Consider the following 21,941-nt stretch of genomic DNA (forward strand, 5'->3'; position numbering starts at 1 on the left):
AGAACCTAGTAAAGCTTCTTATAGCTTGACAAAGGCTGCATGTCTAATACCCTTTGTTTTTTGGGGTTTTTTTTAAGATTTTATTTGACAGAGAGAGACACAGCGAAAGAAGGAACACAAGCAGAGGGAGTGGGGGAGGGAGAAGCAGGCTTCCCGCCGAGCAGGGAGCCCGATACAGGGCTCGATCCCAGGACCCTGGAATCACGACCTGAGCCGAAGGCAGACGCTTAACGACTGAGCCACCCAGGCGCCCCTCTAATACCCTTTGTTATGCAGAGCTGGTCTCTGATGAGAGGTGGGAAAGCACATGGAGTTCAAGAGTCTCCCTGATGGGTTACGACAGACCCCATAAGAAGCATTCTGGGAGAAAGGGACCCCAAACTCACCATGAGGAAAGGGGCAGGTCTTGGTTACCAGCAGAGAGGCAGGGTAATCCTTGTGGGAGTTGGAGGAGGCTGGTTCGAACACAGGCCATGGCTGAGACTGGAAACCTTCTCGATGTGGGTGTGATTGGAGTACCATGACTGAGCACTATAAACTAAGAGAGCTGTCATCTTGGAGCCCAAGCACATGCACTATGTGGAGGCTCTAGGGCAACAAGGGAATCCCTGCAGCAGTGGGGGAAAATACTCTCTGGAGCCAGTTTACAACAACACTGCAGATCACTCACACCCAAGACTGACCCTTTGGAATGAATTAAGACCAGGGTGTTCTTGGTGTTCTTGGATGTTCAGAAGAGGTGGGAGGTGGTTGGGGCCTTAAGAAAGAAGTTTTGGAATCCCTACTAATGTGAGCAGGAAGGTGTTCTGGCAACTGACTGGGGGGAAAAGGATATTCCTATTCTTTGTAGCGCCCCCTCCCCCAAACTGGTGAAGTATGTTAAATCAGTCATATCCAAGTCGTAAATAAGATTTGATTAAACTCAACATTTAGGACTTTCTAAAAATCAGGATCAATAATAACAGCTCCTATTGATTTGATGCTCATTATATGCCAAACTCTTTACATGTTTTAACTCATTAATCCTCACAAAACCCTCTGAGATGGAGATGATTTTCACCACCATTTTACAGGAAACTGAGGCTGGGAGAAGCTAAAATACCTTGTTCAAGGTCACACGGTAGACACTGATGGAACAAGAATTAGCTGATGGGGTGCCTGATTGCAGAGCCGATCCTTTTCACCAATGCTTCAATCTACCCCCTGTAAAGATGGAAAGGGAGATGCAAGGCCATGTGGCTATGCCGTTGATGGGATGAGAATAGATGAGTGGGCTACAACAGCCATAAAGTCTTTCCTATGCTGCCACACCGAGATTTTATGCTTCCTTGCAACCTTAAGAATCTGTGGGCTTCATTTATCTCTACAGAATTGCTATAAAAATGAGTTGTTTGTTACAAATGGAAAATAAGCACAGGAACTATGGCTAAGGAATATAAAGATAAACCACATATCGAGACACATTCTAAGTCTGTAGGTCAAATTTCATGACAACGACCTTCAGAGGAGTAGTATTTGTCCATTCAGCAAATATCTATTCCACGTCTTCTGTGCGCTGGGTATATCTCAGGGAGCTGAACAGACGAAGATCCCTACCTTCGTGGATTTTACAGTCTTGTGAGGGGAGGGAAAATAAACAGCAAACCTAATAGCTGAGTAAATTAGATGGTATATTAGAAGGCTTTAAGTACTCGATCACAGTTGCAGCTTTAAATTAGGCTGGCAGGGGAGACCTCTTTGAGAAAGTGACACTGAAGTGAAGGCTAAAAGGAAGAGAGTCAGTCATGTCGGTATCTGAAGGGAAAACACTGGAGGCAGAGGATACACCCAATGCAGAGGCTGGGACAAGAGCCTACCTGAGTGGAGGAGATGCAAGGCGGCCGGTGTGACTGGGGCAGGGTTAGGCGAGGAGTAGGAGGTTAAGGTCCAAACAGTGAGGGAAGGGTGGCAGGTCTGCCAAGCTTTTATAGCAAGTAAGATGAGGAACTGTCATGGGGTTTCAAGTAGAGGAGTGACAGGATCTAACTTGCACTGAATATATTAAAATGCACTGTATTTTATACTGTTTTGACTTGAACATATTCTTTATCATGGAGCTCGATGCTCGGGAGGAGGCATCAGCGTGAGGTATAGAGAACCCCACTGATCTTGTGACTGGACTGGAAGGGGAGGGAGTCGGTGCATTTGAGTAAAAATACTTTTGTCATTTAGTTCAAAGAGCCGCTGGGAGGAATAACTAATAACAATAGTTGTAAAGGTCACTGCAAATAGGAAGGGCTATCAAATGCTAACTACTACTTAAAAATAAAAAGCCTTGGTCCTGGAGTCAAGACCTGGTCCTGGAGTCAAGACCTCTAGCAGCCACGGCCAGCGCAGCCCTTAAAGGACTTCTCCCTTAAACTGTGCCATCTGACGGCCGGGTCTCCCATGTACAGCTCTGATGGAAGGAATGGAGCCGTTTACTCTGTGTACTCAGCAACAGAACACAGGGGTGGATGAACATTTGTTGCAAAAAGAAAATTCTTAAGCAGTGCTTACAAGGCTCCCTGAAAAGCCTCGAGTGTTTAAATGAGTGACATGGGGATAGATGTAAAAAGCTCTTGCAGTGAGTTGTTTACACCAATCCACCGGGTCATGGAAATTTTGCTCGAGATCTGTTTGTGTGGGAACCGCACCGGAATACTAGCTTGCTGGAGCCAGCTTTGAAACCGACACAATGAATAGCTATTGTTCTGACACCGTATCCGGCGGCTCGTGTCTACACACACTGAAGACGACCTTCCTCTTCAGAAATAACTTCCAGCCATTATATGGCTTTTTACATTGTTACCGGTGTACCCGATGTTCTAGATGACCGGGGAAGAGGGAAATTGCATAAGGACATTTCAGATTCTCTCCTAAAAGGATTCCCCAACTTCTCTATTTTGTTCAGTCAGGTCACCCAGTTTACTGCATTCCCAGCGTGATGAGAAATGGTGGAAGACACACAAAGTAAGGGGTGGAGAAGGGAAGTAAATTATTAAACACCTAGGAAGGACCAGGCTCTGTTAGGAGATCATTTTATTTCACCATCACAACCCCGTGAAAATAAATACTACCCCCTTTTTTGCAGATGAGGCAACTAAGGCTTAGAGAGATTAAGTAACTTACTTAAATTATTTAACAAGCCTTAGAGCTGGGGTTTGAACCTAATTCTACTGACTACAAATCCTCATGTTCGCCGGCCGCATGGATTTGCCCTCAAGAAGACTGTCATCTAGTGGGCGAGGCAAGACTTAAACACGGAAACCAATAGGAGACAAATACCAGCCGTGCATAATCAGATGCTTAATTCACATGATCGAGCCTCCTGAATTCAGTTCTATACATACGTACAGATACCCACAAAGAGCAAGGCCCTAAGCAAAATACAGGCAGGGACAGTAAAGGAAGCATGATTTTTCTATCAATGACATCTACGCCTCAGATAATCTGAGAGTCTCTGAGAATTCTGAGAATTATCCGAGAATCTCAGATTATCAGAGAAGATAAGCATGAGGTTGTAGGACCAAGGGAGCATTGCCCACCTTTTGATGTGCCTGGGCCCACTCATGTCTTTTCCCTAAAGTTCCAGAGTCTGCAGGATAACAGACTTGGGGTGGGAGGTGTGGGAGGAAAAGCAGTAGGTCCCAAGACACTGAAGACAATGTGAATTAGGGGTCACAGAGAGAGCTAATAGCACCCATGGATCATTATGACCATAAGCCTAAAAGGTGAATGATTACCTGCTAATGTTTCAGGAAATGTTTAGCTTCTAGGATGTCTGCCCAGTTTCTTCCCATCCACTGGTATCCATGGTCCTGTGGGAACAGCAGTTGTGCTTGTTATTAAGCTATAATAAACAGCTCCAAACTCGCCCCTCTTTGCTCCGCCTGGCAGTTGGGGGCCAGGGCTCTGTGCTGCTCTTAGGCTGTGCCAGGGAGGCGTGCTGAATGGAGCCCACAAGGCCGCAGAGGGAAGAAGGGGCCTGCTCTCTGCTGAGTGCTTGCTGTTTGCTTCCTATTTATCAGCAGCTCCCCAGTCTCAGGGCTTCACCTGGGGAGGCCCGTCATTCTGGTAGCAGCAGGTGATTCTAGTTGGCAGGTTTTCCAATACTCACAGAACCAGCCTCGTGATACGTGACCACCCCCCCCCCCAAATCTTCTACATTTTAAAAATGCTGACCTCTTCCGCTGCTCCTCTAGCCTAGGGGCTGGCAGCTGCTTCCCTCAGTTACCACCATCATGACACCTTAATGTACCCTCTGGCTTTTCTTCAACGCCTAGTTAAGAGTTCTGGGTATTACATTCTCCCTATTAAACTAACCGATCCGATTTCTGACTCCTGACAGGACTCTGACTGATATACAATTATTTTCACTGTTAACTGAAATTAAAGCATATTAGAAAGCTATTTCATATATGCCACAGTCCAATACACATTTAGTTCATCCCTCGTACCCACATGAGGCTGCTAATCTGACCATGTCCCTGCACGGTTGGAGGTCACGCAATAGCTCCCCACTGCTCACTGCATAAAATCCAAGCTCCTAGCACCAGGCCCTCCACAAGTCTCTACTCCCCCTCCAGACACATCCCTACCATGCCTGTTCAAACCCACCATGCTGTTTTTCACATCCCATACCTTTGCCTAGGTTTTCCTCTGCTTAGAATTTGTCCTTTAAAGTGCAGCTCAGATGTCACCTCTTCCCTGTTTCTACCTCTCCCTCTAGCTGCTGAAGAGTCCCTTCTGAAATACAAATCAAAACCTCAATGAGATATCACCTCACATGGATCAGAATGTCTAAAATTAACAAGTCAGGAAATGACAGATGTTGGTGAGGATGCAGAGAAAGGTGAACCCTCTTACACTGTTGGTGGGAATGCAAGCTGGTGCAGCCACTCTGGAAAACAGTATGGAGGTTCCTCAAAAAGTTAAAAATAGAACTACCCTAGGACCCAGCAATTGCACTACTAGGTATTTATCCAAAGGATACAAAAATGCTGATTCAAAGGGGCACCTGCACCCCAATGTTTATAGCAGCAATGTCCACAATAGCCAAACTATGGAAAGAGCCCAGATGTCCATCGGCAGATGAATGGATAAAGAAGGTGTGGTACATATGCACAATGGAATATTACTCAGCCATCAAAAATAATGAAACGTTGGGGCGCTTGGGTGGCTCAGTTGGTTAAGTGTCTGCCTTTGGCTCAGGTCATGATCCCGGGTTCCTGGGATGGAGTCCCTCATTGGGCTCCCTCCCTGCTCAGCGGGGAGTCTGCTTCTCCCTCTCTTCTCCCCCTGCTTTGTGCTCACTCTCTCTCTCTCTGTCAAATAAATAAATACAATTAAAAAAAAATAGTAATAATGAAATCTTGCCATTTGCAATGATGTGGACAGAACTAGAGGGTATTGTGCTAAGCAAAATAAGTTGGTCAGAGAAAGACAAATACCGTATGATTTTACTCATATGTGGAATTTAAGAAACAAAACAGATGAACATAGGGGAAGGGAAGGAAAAATAAAATAAGATAAAAACAGAGAGGGAGGCAAACCGTAAGAGACTCTTAACTATAGGGAACAAACTGAGGGTTGCTGGAGGGGAGGTGGGTGGGGGATGGGCATTAAGGAGGGCACATGATGTAATGAGCACTGGGTGTTATATACAACTGATGGATCACTAAATTCTACCCCTGAAATTAATAATACACTATATGTTAACTAAATTGAATTTAAATTAAAAAATTAAATTAAAATAAATAAATAAAAAATACTCCCTACTGTGCTTCTTAGTCTTAATGTACTCTTCTATTAGGCCATGAGCTTCTGAAGGCCAAGGAAGACATCATTTTCTATCATTATGTCAGTACCTGGAACAGTACTGGGCACTCAGTAGACCCTTAACAAATATTTGAACTTGAAATTCCCTGTTACGTTTTCATTATCCAAGTTTCTTGCTACCTACTTGAGGCATATAATTACAAAAACAAAACAAAACAAAAAAACACCAAACCCTCAATACTCAAAGAACTTTAAAATTCATTCCTTTCTCTTCTGTTTGGATGGAATCCTCATCCAGATACAAAGCTGTTTGTATATTTTTGTATTAGATAATATCCGTAAAGAGGTAACAACATTATAATTTCCTTAGTTCAGTGCCAAGGAAGGCTGACATCATCATGAGCTCAAGAGCTGCAGTTAACAAAGGAGTAAAAATGGCCATTCAGGACTTTGGCTAAAAGGAAAGTGGTTCCTCTGACCAGGGCAAGCCAGCACTGTGCTAAGTAATGCTCACAAAAGTCTACTAAAGTCAAATACGTGCAAGAGGTTAAGCGATTTGCCTAACTGAAATCCAGGACTCAGCTCTCCCATGATACCAAACATGGGATGAAGATTGTTACTGCTGGGACGAACTGCTCCAGGCATCCCAGGGTGGCCAGGGGTCCCTCATGGATTTGGCGGTGGAAACACTTCCAAGTTGACCATATCATCAGGGCACAGGATTTTTGCTGTCCCACACCTTGGAAACCATTTCCATCACTGTTGGATAACTATGCATGTACTTTACCACCTTGATGGTTCCTTAAAGTCTGAAAGTACCAAGTGAGGGGCAATAGAAAGCTGTGGGACCCTGGAGGCAAACAGTAGGCAGCATAAATCCAACTCTGATCAAGGCCATTGTGTGCTCAACATTTTGGAGATGGAGCTGGAAAGAAACAAAGGAAAAAAAAAGGCACAGTTCCTCTTTGTTCTATAATCTATCTTTTGATCCTTTAATATGTAGATAATAAGCATCTATTCTTGCATGGAGAAGGAACATGAGTCAGTTTGGTCAGAGATAACTGTACCTCTCTAAGACAGTGTGTTTCACTCACAGAGTTGCTAAGAGAGTTGTATTTTCACACCTGTAGACATCACAAGGATTCAACTGAATCTTACTGAGAATAATTGATTACACTGCCCTACCTCAGGAGTAATTACATCTGTTTGAGTTTCTGTCACTTTATTTTCAGGAATCTCTGCTGAACAATCGCATACCTATTTGTTTTGTTTTGTTTTGTTTTGTTTAATGATTCTAATATTGACATTTTGTGTAAACCTGATTGTGAAAAATCCATTTGAGAAGTGTGGCTTGGTATGGTACTGAGCATAACCTGGAGAATGAAGTTAGTTAACAGAACAAAAAGTTACATTTCCTAATCTAAAGTAATAAATTCAAAGAAACAAGCTAAATCTCTCATATTTTTCCCTTGTGAAGAACACTTCATGTGGGATATGACCTATTTTGAAAAATTCCATAGAAGGACAACAGTTAGATAGTTGGCTGGGTGACTTCCTTTCACCCCTCCCGTCAGGTTCTCTCCCCTCTCCACTCTGAGACCTGCCCCGGGAGGCACAACCCATAGACCATATCCATGGCCTCTTGGGCCTCTTGGCTTCCCACTGGGTTCTGCCAATGGGGAGCTCATAGGAGATGGGCCCTCTGAGAGTTGTTCGTGGTAATCAGAATCTCTGCCTCAGGACTGCTTCGGGTTGACTTAATGCTTAACCTAAGGTCACTTGCCTCAAGGCAGCCTTCTCTATATTACTGCCACACCTCTTCCCTTTACCTGAACCCAGGGTGAGGGTGGTTGTACTGCTTCTAGCCCTGGGTTATTGTGGAACCCCTGGGGTTCCCTCCCCAGCTACCACCCCACCCTCATCTTGGTAAAGTTCCTTATAAGTTGATTTTCAACAGATTATCTTCATTTGGGTATGCCATCTCTTTCCTGCTAGGATCCTGACTGGATAATGTTATACTGCTCAATATGGAGGGGTAGAAACATTCCAGTCTTTTTTTTTTTTTTTAAGATTTTATTTATTTATTTGAGAGAGAGAGCAGGAGGAGGAGGGGAAGAGCAGAGTAAGAGGGAAAAGCAGACTCCCCACTGAGCAGGGAGCCCGATACGGGACTTGATCCCAGGACCCTGAGATCATGACCTGAGCTGAAGGCAGAAGCCCAACCGACTGAGCCAACCAGGTGCCCAAAACATTCCAGTCTTTTATGGCCAGTCTGCTTTCCAGAGAGTTAGGTAATATGCAGATACTATTCAAAATATTCAACATACTGCCCCAGCAGGGTCCTGGAGACCTTGCTGAACCAGGCATTATCCCTTAAGTTGCTAGATTATAGAAAGGCCTACAGAGTACCCAAGGAGGAGCTGAGGCAGCCAGAGCCAATAGCACTTGGGAGTGTCAGGATAGAGGCTATCGACCAACCAGCGGAACGGGTTAGTGTTTTAACAGCTGGTGCATTCCAGTTAAATGTTAGCCCAGGTAATATGCCTATATTTTCAACTTTAGGTTAGCAAATTTCAACCACAAAGTTCATTTTTATGTTTATTTAACAGACTCTGAAGGGAGAAATGCAGACAAAAAATGAACAGAGAACAGATGTTGCCTTGTACGTATAATGAATGAGCAACAAATTTTGCATTCCCCCACCCTAAGTGAACCAAGAAAAGAACCAATTTTAAGCCTCTGGCAGAATGGGCAGCAAATCGACAAGCTCAACATATGAACCAAATTTCAAAGGTTGCCCAGTGCTACCAGGGATTTTTAGAACTGTAACATTTGCATCAAAGATTGCATCTGTGCTAACCATTTTGCATCTCTTATGACAGTCCTTTTAATCCTGGACTGTGGGGTACCTGGGTGGCTCAGTCGTTAAGCGTCTGCCTTTGGCTCAAGTCATGATCCTGGGGTCCTGGGATCAAGCCCCGCATCGGGCTCCCTGCTCCGCTGGAAGCCTGCTTCTCACTCTCCCACTCCCCCTGCTTGTGTTCCTGCTCTCACTATGTCTCTCTCTGTCAAATAAATAAATAAAATCTTAAAAAAAAAAAAAAATCCTGGACTGTGGTTTCTGAATTTGTTTGAGCCTATAAAATAAAGCAGGGTTTGATCCTTGGCCACATACAAGAAGTTTCTTGATTCTTTTTAGAGCTGATCCTGTGTAATATAATAGGTTATTCCTCCTCTGAAACATACTTATATCACATATTTTTATATTTCCTTCTGCTGCTTCTATGGTGACACCATTTACATATCTCCAGTGATTAGTCATGAAAATGGACCATATGTTGTAACACATACTATCTGGGTTTTCAATCCTGTTAGTTTAAGCTGTGGACAATTACATAAATTCCTTTCTTATTTACTGTGTTGCAAATGCTGAATAACTAAGCTATCTCGCTAATGTAGCATCAGGTTAAAGAAAATGAGACACCTAATGATTTTGCCAGAATTTAAAAGGGAATCTTTAGCTACAGATCAATGGTTGGATCTGAAAGAATACCCATCTCAGGAGATAGCATTTCAAATACCATTATTTTTCCTTTGCCCCATTAACAACTGGCAGTAACAGCAGAGAACATAACAGAATTAGGGAGAAATCCATGACATGGAATGTGTGCATACATGTATAAGAGGCCAAAAGATATAGGGCAGATTAAGCTACAGAAGAAAATATTCTGGTGATCATTAACTGTACAGTGCTGGAGGCTAGCCCTGTATTTAGCATGCATGTTGGTATAACTGATATCTATTACAAAATGCATAAATTATACTTCTGTTTAGTCTTCAGTACACAAGGCTAAGTGATCAAGGAAAGTATCCTATCTAGATACAAAGAAAGGTTCTCTGAAGTTTATTGGTTGAGTTTGTGTCCTTATGTGATAGGAGGTTTATAAAATCAAACACTTCTCCTTATTAAAGAAAAATACTATGCCATAAGCCTTCAATCAAACAACCATCTCAGGAAAAAGAAAGATAAAAAGAAATACAATTAAGTTATTGTGCTAACCATTCTTCTCTGAAGATATTAGTCGGGGCTTCAGGAATTAACTAGAGTAATATTAATACAACAGAATTATTAAACTACATCTAGTATTTTTACATCTGATAAACGATTCCCAGTAAAGATAGGTTATTTGGTTCAGTTAAGTGAGCAAACAAATTCTTTCACTGTTTCTAAGTAGCGTAGACTGTGTCAGGATTCCCTGTGAACCAAGGCAGTTCTGGGGTCATTGTTTGTCTTGCCTGCCAACGTGTTCCACGACCCACCCCACAAAAGATCCCAAGGTGTGGAAACAATAAGTAATCTTCTTGGTTTCTAGTGGAAAGTTAGTTGATCCGGGAATAAAATGTACCATTATCCAATCTCCAATATCCAAGTAAGAAAACCCAATCAAATGGCAGTGAAACTAGAACCTAAAAGAGGAGGCCGTAAAGCCTTCATATCTAAAGCTGCTGACTACCCACAGAGATGACTGCAGAATCCCCCACAATCCAAGACCTCAGTCCAGTGAATTTACTTTACTACTAAGAAGCAGAAGCTATACATTTGCCTCTAAATGTGCTGCTGTAGCAAATCTGTGACCAGAAAACACCAGCAACATCACTTCAGTGACAGCGTCAGCTCCCCCATCTGACACCCCTTCAGTTCCCGGGCACCTTTCTAGAATGGCCTTAGTCAGAAACAGACAGCAACCATTTCGATCATGTAAAAGTAGCAAACCAATTTACTTTCAACTAAAAAGAAAAATACTGTTGATACGGCAGTCTCGGAAATCCAGATACTGAGCCATCTGGAATCTCAGTGGGGACTTGTTCATTACAAAAGATCATGGAGGCACAGAAGACAAAGGGACCTGCAAGGTTTTCTAGTGGGAGGGCCAGCCCCACAATGAGATCACTTATGTGCCATTCGTGGCAGATAATTCTGCTGTCAGAGAGGTTTTACAAGGAAGTCCACAACTGCTGAGGTCAAATTAACAGTTGTTCAAGTGGATCAAAAACTTCATCTCTGTAACACTTCCTTTGATTCGGACTTTTTGTCTTTCCGAGGAAGCAGAGGAAGTCCAACTCTCTTCCCCCTTACAGCTCTGCATGAAGTTGATGACTACAATGATGTCTTCGTTAAGCCTTAGCTCCTCATCCAGATGGACAAATGCTATTGACTGCCTCCACTGGGCTAAACATAAGGGATTAAAACATGAGCCAGATGCAGTACCACACATGTATATAATTAAACTTAATTTATTAGGATGACTGCTATACCCACACTATAAAGTACCTTAGAAACCGCCTTCTAAAGAATTTTTTTTTCTTTTCCCCACAGCCATGTAAGCTTTTTGTCAACACAGTCTTATATGAAACACAATACTTGAATCAGACTGAGCAGGGTAGCTCTGCCTGAAGTGAAATGAGGGATCAGAGCCTCATCTGCGTGGCCTCCCTCTCTGCCCTTCAGAGGCTCTAGAAACAGCCCCGTGAAGGCTCTGGGCCCTGGGCAACACAGCATAAACACCATTGCTCTAGAACTGCAGAGAAGCTTTCTTGAAAAGGAGACTGCACAGAGAGAGGAAGACTCTGAATGCTGTGCTAAGGAATTTGTACTTTTCCTAAATGAAAAAGCCATTGGAAGCTTTTAGGCTTTTAGCTTTTAGGGGAGTGATATGAGATTAATGCTTTAGAAAGTTATGTGGTGGTGATATGGAGTTTATACCACAGGATGGAAAAAGGGATAGAAATTAATAATGAGGTGGTTGTACTAGATGGTGAGATGATGAGAGCTCTTTGGAAGGGTATTTTGAAGATAGAATTAATAGAAGCTGCCCGTTGGTGGATTAAAGGAGAATTCCAAGGTCATGCTAAAATTTCTTGTTTATTCATTCAATTGACATTTACTGAAAAACTACTATGTGCGAGGCGCACTTCAAGATGAGAGATGAACAAAAATAGGTTTGTCTTCAAGAAGGTGACAGGCTGTTCAGATAAGACAGAGATATAATTAAGCAATTAAGGAGAACATGAATGGAAGGTATTACAGCAAACTGTGCACATGATGGCACGAGAGCACAGAGTGAAAGGCAGATACGTGTACTGGGCTCCCTCTGCTCTAGTCCACCCTCCTTCTAGCCTGTCTCTCTGCACACTAGGGACGGGAAAACTAAAGACTACATTTCCCCGTTTCTTTGCAGCTCAATTTCCCCACATGTACTTACCTTCTGGAAAGACTTAGAATGTGGGTGTAAGTACCCCAAGAAGGAGGCCACCTGTTACGGCTGCTACTCTTCATACTGATAGGCAGCTGTGGCAGGTTTTGATTTTTCACTGGCAGTGGTAACAATGTCTAGTTCCCAGCTTCCTGGGTACCATGCTGACCTGGATCACAGCGGAGGCAGCTAAGAACTGTGGTGGCACCTTCCTTATCATCTGGTGTTCTGATCATGACAGACGCACTGATCTCTCGGTGGGCCACTTGTGCAGAGTTAGTCTGGGAGTCCCGCCTGGAAACTCAACCAAGAGCTTGTTCCTCTAATCCTTCTAGTAATTTTATGAGCACCTGTTCCTCCCCACAATGCCTTTTTTTTTTTAAGCTAGCTGACTAGATCATTAGCTACACTGAATTCCTAATTATATCAAAGAGATACTTAACATATGCTAGAGGTAGTCAGAGAAGGCTTCCAGGAGAAGATAAAGCTTGGATGAATCTTAAAGGGTGAGTGTAATTCGGTCTAATAGAGAATCAGGAAAAGACGTTCCAGGCAAAGCCAGGAAGGTAGGGAGAGAAAGATGTGCTCAGGAATTGCATAGCATTGACAAAGGGGAATGCTAGGAGGTGAAGACAGAGGGGCAGGGAGAGGTGCATTCATGAGAGCCTTGTATCAGGCTAAGCAATTTGAGTTTTATCTATGGGAATTATTGGAAATTGTAAACAACAAAATAATATAAGCAGGTTTGTATGCTAAAAAGACCTATCTGTAGAATTGTGAAGTGTAGATTGGCACACTAGACAGTAAAGTGAGGAGACTGCATCAGGAGGGAATTGTAATAATTCTGGCAAGAAATATTGAATATCGAGAGATTAGCTGAGAGACAGACAGTAGGAGTAGAGTGGTGCAGACAGATTTTAGAAGCAGGAAGTAGAATCTCTGAGATTTCATGACCATCTAAATATCAGGGTAATGTGAGCAAAAATGTGTTGTTGAGGGTGACACTCCATTTTCTGGCTTTGGCAATAGGTGGATAATGGTGCTGTTTAAAAAGATATGGAATAATGGGGAGTGCCTGGGTGGCTCAGTCAGTTAAGTATCTGATTCTTGATTTTGGCTCAGGTCATGATCCAGGGTTGTGAGATTGAGCCCCACGTCAGGCTGGGTGCTGGGCGTGGAGCCTGCTTAAGATTCTCTCTCTCCCTCTCCCTCTGCCCCTCCTTCCTACCCCCACTCAAGCATGTGTGCTAAATAAATAAATAAATAAATAAATAAATAAATAAATAAATAAATAAATAATAAAAGGTATGGAATAAGGAAAGGGGAGTGTGTTTGGTGGGGAAGATGAAGAGTTCAAGTTTGGACATGATAAATTTTAATGAGCCTGAGGCACAACTAAGTAAAATTGTAAGTAGGCCTTGGAATAGATGAGTTTGTAGATCAGAATTCAGTTTGAGAGTCCTGCCACATAAGCAGACACTGAAGACTTGGGTAGCCTGCAGTAGAGTACATAGCATGAAAAGGAGGCAGAGCTGCTGACAGAGTCCTGGAGACAACCACCATTTAGAAGATAAGCATGGGAAAGAGAGGAGAAGATTGTGCTACAGAGATCAGAGAACGGAAAGAAAATGGTGTCTTGAGAGGCCCTGGGGGAGATCTGAAGGAGGAAGAAGTGGTCCAGTGCCAGGGGTCCCAGGGTGGACAGCACAAGTGCACAAGTACACACACATATGGGGACACACACACACACATTGGTATTTGCAAGGCCTAAGCAAAAGCACTTTAATGGGAGAGTTGAACAATACATCTGGCAGAAGGGTAAAAAGAAGCACTAGAGCAAGGGAGAATAAACATATCAAAGGATTTTTTTTCAAGAAACTTTAATGTTAAAAAAAAAGGATACAGTAGTGGCTAGGAGAAGACACAAATAGGGAAGCTTTATGCACTTTTTTAGATTGGGATGACTTATAAGAACACACAATTATTGAGAGCCTGCTGTATGCCAGGACTGTTCTAAAGTGTTTCACATGTATTAATTCATACAACCAGCCTATGAGATAGACACCAGTGTCCTCCCTATTTTACAGAAGAGGAAACTGAGCAAGAGCGGGGTTAAGTAACTTGTCCAGGGACATGCAGTCAGGAAAAAGCAGCACCAGGTCCACACCTGAGGATTCTGGGGACAGGGCTACATGCATAACCCACTGCATTTTACTGCCCCCGCATCAAGAGGATGAACAGAAGCAGCAGAGAGGGGAAGGTTAAATATGCAGAGAGTGTGGCATTCCCAAGGAGCCCAGACAAGATGGAGAGCCCTTGGGTGGGAGACAAGGGTAAGGATGAGCATCAGTGAAGAGGAGTCACAGCTGCAGGGTCTACAAGCAGATGTTTGCACCAGACCTCCGTCTTTTTCTGTCCAGTAGGAGGTAAGAACATGTACTCGGTGTGCGAGAGAACATGGTAAGGAGGGCTCTCGGTATGAGCAGGGAGGAGCCGAGGCAGCTGCTGGGCAGAGGAGAGATGGTGGTGTTAAGGCACACCGGAAGGACGGGCTGACTGCCCTGGGACCAGGCTTGTTCTGGCTTCATTTTGCCTGCTGTGTGACTTCCTGAGCAGAACTCCTTTTGGAGCAACAGAAACTGGGAGTTTTTGAGAGTGAGGGAAAGGTAAAGGAAATTAATGACTTTAGAAAGAAAAAAATATCAATTTATTGAACAAACATTAAATAGTCATTACTATGTGCCAGGCACTGTTCTAAACATTTCTAAATATTAACTCATGTAAGAATTATCATTAATAGTAATCGTTTCCATTTGTTGTTCTGTTTATGAGCTAAACGCTTTCTTAAGTCTCATGCAATCCTCACAACCTCCCTATTCTCATTTTATAGTCAAGGAAAGTGGGTTCAGACAGATTAGTTCACCCAAGGCGTGGTTTAGGAAGTGGTGTAGCCAGGGTTTGAACCTGTCTGTATCTCCAGGGTCTCTGTTTCCCACCACTATACTACATCTTCTTTGTACAGAATGAGAAAATGAATCAGGTATTTAGGCTGGATACAGGACATAAAGCCAAAGGGGCATTAATTGTTTGGCTGAAAATGGAGGCATGTAGGGTGGACATCTCACTGAGTTTCAAGGACAAATAGAAGGAGAATAAATTGAAAGGGCAGAAGTTTAGGGTATTCTAGAGTTTGTGATTACAGGTAGAGCAAGAGCCAGAGGTCTAAACTGAGGGTGCTGGGCTAAGGTCTCCCTGGATGAATGCACAGTCTGGAAGTGAGAGCAAGGAGGCATAAGTATAAGCCAGGTACCAGGAGGCTCAGGGGAGGAAGGGTTTTTACAAGAGGATGAAGAACCAGTGGGTTGAAAGGGACTGTGTGGTGCTAGGGACGTACCAGCCAATCTGTCCTCCTGCCCCTTTCATATCCCCACCCGTCCCTTCCACATATAATAACGTTAAGTGATGAATTCAACACTACTTAGATGAGCTCAACTATGCAGAAGGTGCCACACAGACACAAAATTGTCCTGTACCAGCCTTAGAAAGAGTGAGAATTTGATATAACCTGATCAAGGGTATGTATGTGTTTAATAAACATTTATTGCACTCCTATTCCATGCCAATAAATTCTATAAAAATTTTAAAAATTCTGTATTTGACAGAAAATAAACAAGTGAAACAAGGTAGATGGTTTTAAGTATAATGGAGAAAAGTACAAGATGATTAAAGGGTATAGGGAGCAAAGGAGTAGGGAGGGGGTGCATATTGCCTTTTATATATGTCAACTGGGGAAGGCCTCATTGAAAGGTGACAATTACACAGCCTTGCAGATATCTAAGAGAAGAAATGCTTATGCAAAGGATCGAGCTGGCAACATACTTGATGTGTTCAGTGAACACTGAGGAGGCTAGTGTGGCTGCAGCAGAATGAGTGAAGAGGGGAATAGTAGGAGAGGAGGTCAGGGTAGGAGCAGAGCATGTGGGTCCTTAGAAAACACTGGAGATTTTTTTTAAGCAGAGGATTAACAAGATCTGACTCATATTTTCAAAGGCTCACTCTCACTACTGTATGTCAAACAGTTTGTGTGTGGTAGGGATTAGGGAGCAAAAATACCATTTAACAGGCTATTGAAATTAGCCAGGTGAGAGACAACAGAAGGTTGGACCAGGGAGCTAACAATGAAAGTGGTGAGAAGTACTTGGACTCCACACATATTCTAGAAGTAGAGATGGCAGAATTTGTTGTTGGATTGTGTGACTGGCAGCCTCCACCTTGGCCCCCAATGATTCCTACCTCGCCTTAAGTGTGGGCTGGACCTAGTGACTCACCTCTAATGAAAAGAATGTGGCAACGTGATGGTATGTCAATTGTAAGATTAGGTTATAAAATGTGACTCATGTCTAGCTGCCCGCCCCCCCTTCTCTCTCTCTCGCTAACTCTGGGGAAAGCCAGATGGCACACTGTAATCTTTACTTCGAGAGTTCCATGTGGCATGGAACTATTGTCTCCAGCTAACAGCTAACAAGGACCTGAGGACTACCAATAGCCACATGAGTGAGCTTGAAAGTGGTCCTCCATAGTCAAGCCTTGAGATGACTGTAGCCCTGGCTGACACCTTGACTGTAGCCTTGTAAGAGACTGCAGCTGGGGACAGCTAAACCATGCCCAAATCCCCAACCTACAGAAAATGAAGTATGATAATTTGTTGCACAGCAATAGAGAACTAATATAGGTTGGATATGGGATATAAAAGGAGTATAGTTGATGATGACTCCAAGGGTTTTGGCCTGTGCAACTGGTGTCTGGAGTTGCCATTTACTGAAGGAGGAGCAGGTTGAGAGGGAAGGGAGGAAGCAGGCATTGTTCTGTATGGGTAATATTTAAGATGCCTATTCAATGGAGATCATGAATATAGTTTTTTTTTTTTTAAGATTTATTTATTTATTTGACAGAGAGAGACACAACAAGAGAGGAAACACAAGCAGGGGGAGTGGGAGAGGGAGAAGCAGGCTTCCTGCTGAGCAGGGAGCCCGATGTGGGGCTCGATCCCAGGACCCTGGGATCATGACCTGAGCCGAAGGCAGATGCTTAATGACTGAGCCACCCAGGCGCCCATGAATATACAGTTTTATATTCAAGGCTGGACTTTAGGGAAGAGATCTGGGCTGTTCCAGCCTTTTGCCTATTTTTTCTATTTCTTTGTCTATCTTTTTCTTACTATTTGTAGGAGTTATTTATATAATACAGATACAGGTCCTTTGTTGGATACATGCAATATAAATATCTTCCACTCTATGGCTTACCTTTTCACTCTCTGAATAGTGTCTTGATTTACAGTCTAAATTTTTAAAAGAGCTTGATTTATCCACATTTCTTTTTATGCTTAGCACATTTTATGTTCTGTTTAAGAAATCTTTTCCTACCCAATGGTCATGAAGATATTTAGAAGTAGAAATCTGAGGACCTTTAGTGTACAGGATAAGATCACCTACAGAGTGACTATAGAAAGAGAATAAATCTTGGACAGCTCAGGGCATGCCAATGCTTAGAAAGCAAAGGGGTGAGGGGAATTGGCAGATGAGACTGAGAAAGAATAGATGGTCAGTAACGTAGCAGAAGACATAGCTGAGACAGAGTGGAGTCCCAGAAATTTCCAGGTGAGGTCATTAACGCTGCCATATACTGCTGGTAAGCGGAAAGCGTGGAGACTCAGGGAAGACCACTGGAGTTGGCAGAGTGGAGGCCACCAGATAAGTACTATTTTAATGAGTGTATGTGTGTATGTTGGGGGAGGGCAGCTCTAAAGTCTGATTGAAGCAGAATGGGAAAAGAAGAAGTGAAGACAAATAGAGACCACTCTTCCAAGGAACTTTGCTACAGAAGAGAAAAGAAAAGTAGGATGGCAGCTGCAAGGAGATGTAGGATCACAGAAGGGATTTTTTTTCCCCATGAAAGGTATTATGGCATATGTAACACTGAAATATGTGACCAGCTAGTGAGAAAGAACCAACTAAGGAAATAATTGAGGAAGAGGACAGAGGTGGCTTTCGTGCTGGAACCATGTCCCTGAGCTGGCAAGAGGAGATGGGTGGGGTCTGGTGCACAAATGGAAGGGACGCTCACAGATGCAGCAGGCTGGTCGGTGTGGTTGTGGAAGCCGGTGGAAGACCTTCTCTGACTGCTTTGGTTTTCTCAGTGAAGTTAAGAATCAAGGTCATCAGCCAAATGAGGAACAGGGAGAAGTCTGTGATTGTAAAGGAATATAACAGAATGGGTGAGTCCAGACTGTGAGCCAGGTCACCTGGGTTCACATCCCAGCTCTCCCATCTAACATCTGTGTACCTTGGGCAAGTTACTTAACCTCCCTATTTCCTCAGTTTCCACGTCTATGAAATGTAGATAACGGTATCTACCTCAGAGTTGCTATGATGATTAAATGAATCAACACACGTAAAGCAAAGTTTTACTTGTATTGTAGACAATATTGAGTTTCTGGACGTATTAAGGAATTAGTCAGTCATGGACCATATGAAGTCACCAAAGTGGTGCCACAGGCATATCCCCAAGGCACATGTTAGTTTGTCTGCCGTGTGGGTCAGAAGAAAGAGAGGTTTCAGACAACCTGTTGGGGATGCCCTGTTTCTCGACTCTAGCAGTACATTACAATCTTCTAGGGAGATTAACGAAATTATCCATGCCTGGGCCCCACCTTCAAAGATTCCAATTCGCTGCTCTGGGATGAAGCTTATGCTAGTACTTATGAAAAGCTCTGTCTGTGAACGTAAGGTGTAGCTAGGGCTGGGAAGTGCTAGTCTCTTAGCTATATACATGCTGTGGAGATGGGTGACGGGTAAGTGGAGTTATGTCTGTTAAACATCCTATTCATCTAATAAACTGATTCCCCATCTATAAAGCAACTTTCTAGATTTATTTTGGTTCTCTAAATGGTTTCTCCATCAGAGGACAGTGTGCTGATCAGCCAATCAGAGTGTGTAGTCCAAGTGGCAGTCACCTCATTATAAATGACTAACGTGACTTTGTTGTCATATGCAGTGGTGTGACTCTCTCAGGGCACAGACAACACTGGTTCTGGGCTTAGAAACAGAAGGCACTGGCCGTGGACCAAGGGAAGTCACCAAGGAGAGGCCATCTTCTCAGGCTCATCTGTGGGCACAGCTTCTCAGATCTTTCCCTGAAGACACTTCCAACTGAAAAAAGGGAGCAGCCAGATTTGCATACCACACTTCAGAAGCGTGGTGAGAGGGAAAGCAGAGAAGGCTGGTTCAGCTCTCATACCTATGATTTTGGCAGAACCACTGGACATAATTTCTCACAGCCTACAGACATGGTTCCATCGCTTGTATCAGAACACCCTGCTAAATTATAACAATTACGAAATGCAGATAAAAATTATAGCTACCTCCTACGGCTGCTGGAGGAAGGGTCTGAAAACTATACTCTAGTAGGCTTTCTGGGAAAATACTATGCATGACAAAGCACAGGAATCTAGAGAGTTGCACTGAATTTTACTTTCCATGAAGAAAATATATGAACAAGTCAAATAGTAAGGTAGACCTTACAATCTACTGCCTCCTTCTCCACCCCCCAGGGACACTACCCTAAACTCTTAATATTTTTATTTTTATTATTTTGGAGGTTATCTCCGCTGGATAATTTATTGGATAAAATTAAGAAATATTTCTATTTCTTAACTTATCAAACAAAGTAGTTTTTATTGACTCCCTGATATGAAAGAGGATTTTGTTTATACTAACCTATTCCTCTCTCCTCAATGCTTTAATTTCTTTTTTTAGTTTTTCTATTAATGACCACTGTAACATTAAATAATATTCAAACCTCTATTTCTTTTTACATAAAAACTGACATCCTGCCTTGACTCCCCACTCCTCCTCCTCCTTTCCTTGTATCAGGTATATTTTGACTTTTACCCTAATAGATTCTTCAACAGACAGAACTTCAATACAACGTGTATCGGCTGCCCTCTGCCCCCACTGCCATTTTTGGTCCCACCGCTCATACCTGCCTCATGGTTATTCTGTACCTCCGTTCCAGTTCCCTCTTAATTATGTTTGTTCTGCTTTTTCTTTTTTTTTTTTTAATTTATTTATTTGAGAGAGAGAGAGCATGAGAGAGATCATGAGCAGAAGGGAGGGGTAGAGGGAGAAGCAGACTCCCTGCTAAGCAGGGAGCCCAATGAGGGGCTCGATCCCAGGACCCCAGGATCATGACCCGAGCCGAAGGCAGACGCTTAACCAACTGAGCCACCCAGGTGCCCCTGTTCTGCTTTTTCTTATTTGAAGACTATTCTTGAGAGAATATGCATTAAGCAATTTTTCTTTCCTTTGCCATCAGTTTATAACATGCTATTCTTCTTGTACTACTCTTTTAAGATCTACCTTATTGCCACTGAAAGCATTTCTTCATAGACCTCAGTTCATTCTATCTGTAATTCCTGGATGTTTATCCTGCTCATAGGTATTTAGTCTCGGCCATACTTCAACTTCTCCTTTCATTTTGAATCTAACTTTTAAAAACCAAAGTAAAACCTCCTTTTCAAAAGTAAGTAAAAATAAAAGATTGAGTATCTCATTTCTAAAGACAACAACTCTGCTGCTCTATAAGCCAGCGCTTAAGGGAGTCAGCTTTGAAACTTTTAGTCCTCTGTGGTGTGAATGTGTCTAGCTCCGTGGTTACCATGTCAGCTTTGGAATGGGGCTGACTGTATTCAAATCCTGCCCTGTCACTTACTTGGTGTGTGATCTCCAGTAAGTTACCCCACAGGGCAGAAGCTAGTGAACCATTCTCCAAATCCTTCCCTCTTTCCTCCTGGAGATATGACTAGGCTCTATCTCTTAGCCTCCTTTGCTGTTAAGAGTAACCGTGAGACTGAGTTCTGGCCACGGGAACGTGGGTGGAAATTCTGGCCCACAAAAACCACGGAGTCCTCCATTATCTCAAATTACCCTGGCTGCTGGCCTGGTATGAATGTCCAGGGCAACCTTGGAAGCCATGTGTGGAAGACAGCAAGGCCTCCCTCCGTGCCTGGAGTAGACACTCCACCCCACCCTCCACCGGTGCTGCCAATGGAATTTTACATGATTAAGAAATAACCTTTGGGTGATTAAGGAATCAGCTTCCCTTTTGTTAATCCCATGAGATTTCAGGTTTATGTTACAGCGGTTTGCTTTACCCTAATCAATATACTTAACTTCTTAATTTCTCTAAACTCCACTTGCCTCTTCAGGATAATTCTAGCACCTACCTTCCATAGTGTTGTTAAGAGGATTAGAAGAGAAGCAATGAATACAAAGTACCCTAATGCACAGTGCCTGGCAAAAACTAAGTACACAAGAAAGATTCATTACTATTATTCTGTGAAGCCTGTTGTTAATTACTGCTGTTATGTTTGATGTAATAGAAGGCTCTCGCACACATTAAAATGCCCATTCCCTGCTACCTGAAATTCCACCATTCCTTTCTGTAAATCAAAGTCCTCTCTTTTAAAGAGTAACTTTCCCACCTTTAATTATAAAATAAACATGTTTATATGTTTAATGCAAAAATAGTGTAAATAATACAGAACTTCTAAAGAACAAACTATTGATCATCTATAATCCTATCATCCAGAGATAATCACTGCTAGCATTTTAGCATATGTATTCCCAATTCTTTATCTATTAATACAGATATGCATACATGTAATACACATACATATTTATAATCCAAACAGGGATAATACTAAACACATAGCTGCTTTTTCCACCTAATATTTTATCTGGAACAGTCCCCTATGTGTTCAAATATACTTGAAAAGATGATGTTTGATGGGTGCTTATGGGTGTATAAAAAGTTATTTAACTATTGTAT

The 21,941-nt window shown here is 42.8% G+C and overlaps 1 long non-coding RNA gene across 4 annotated transcripts in view; it reads right to left on the minus strand.

Annotated features, from left to right (window-relative positions):
- LOC118002912 overlaps positions 1 to 21,941 on the minus strand; it is a 75,855-nt gene that overhangs the window by 12,281 nt on the left and 41,633 nt on the right. For 2 of the 4 annotated variants that reach the window (XR_004677222.1, XR_004677219.1), the window contains 3 exons: positions 6,619 to 6,724; positions 4,663 to 4,767; positions 190 to 3,839 (listed from right to left, as the gene is read on the minus strand). This is a non-coding gene — a long non-coding RNA (uncharacterized LOC118002912). Of the gene's footprint in view, positions 1 to 189; positions 3,840 to 4,662; positions 4,768 to 6,618; positions 6,725 to 18,176; positions 18,298 to 21,941 lie in introns of those variants that run through there. The other 2 variants (XR_004677221.1, XR_004677220.1) reach the window with 2 other exon arrangements.

This window comes from Mirounga leonina, unplaced genomic scaffold (assembly GCF_011800145.1).
Source record: "Mirounga leonina isolate KUSES-001 unplaced genomic scaffold, KU_Mleo_1.0 Mir_86, whole genome shotgun sequence".
NCBI classification, from domain to species: Eukaryota; Metazoa; Chordata; class Mammalia; order Carnivora; family Phocidae; genus Mirounga; species Mirounga leonina.